The sequence below is a fragment of the Trichechus manatus genome, unplaced genomic scaffold (genome assembly GCF_000243295.1).
Source record: "Trichechus manatus latirostris isolate Lorelei unplaced genomic scaffold, TriManLat1.0 scaffold00326, whole genome shotgun sequence".
NCBI classification, from domain to species: domain Eukaryota; kingdom Metazoa; phylum Chordata; class Mammalia; order Sirenia; family Trichechidae; genus Trichechus; species Trichechus manatus.
In genome coordinates this window covers 15868-16803 of record NW_004444262.1, presented here as the reverse complement: position 1 = coordinate 16803, position 936 = coordinate 15868, and positions in this window count along the sequence as shown.

The window sequence follows — 936 nt, the reverse complement described above, 5'->3', positions numbered from 1 at the left end:
CCTTCCTATTCTATTTAGAAGCACTGCCTACCTCACTTCCCTGGCTTTAATTCTCAAAGATTTACTTGTTGTATAATATTGGGCAAGTCATTTCACCTCCTTGAGGCTTGATTCCTTACAGTGAGGATCATAATATCTGCTGTCTATATCATCTATTGCAGCAGCAAAAACAAAACAAAAAACCCATATACTATATGTAGAAATCTACTGATAAATGTAAAGTTTGGTTAAAACTTCTTTAACATCACACAGAGCTTTTTTTTTTTTCAAAAATATAGGGGAAAAAAAAATCCCTGTAGTAATTAAGATTATAACTGAATTAAATTGTTTAAATGATCAGTATTAGGGCTATCTATCTACCTACTAATGTAGCCATTTAAATAGCCTAAAAACTGACTGGACTACCTTTTTTCAAAAACACGATAAATGTACATACAATTTCTACAGATGCTGACTTACATAAAAACTACCTAACTCCAGTGTGAAGAACACTGAGAATGTATCTATTTTTGGTTCTCAAAGGCGTCTTTAAATGATCAAAGTCATTACTACACATTAGATTATAAAATCTGACATTAATTAAGACATAAATGTTACATTCATATATTTCTCATCCTAATAATATATACATAAACAAAACATTCACTGGAACATCTGAGATGACTTTGATTTTCAATAGCTACTAGTCACATCAATTTGCTTTTTCTTTCATCCATTCCATACCAAGTGCTAAGTATTGTTTTCTGGACCATTTAAAAAATCTGCTGTGACTATGCTTCTTATTAATAAATAGGTTTTTCTTAAAATGTCAATTTAAGAAAAAACTATTTTAAAAAATTCACATTTTCTATTCTTAGGCTATTGCTGCCACCTAGTGAAATTTTTGAGAACTTAACCATTATAGTGGAAAATAGGTGTTTTGTTATTTTTTAAAAC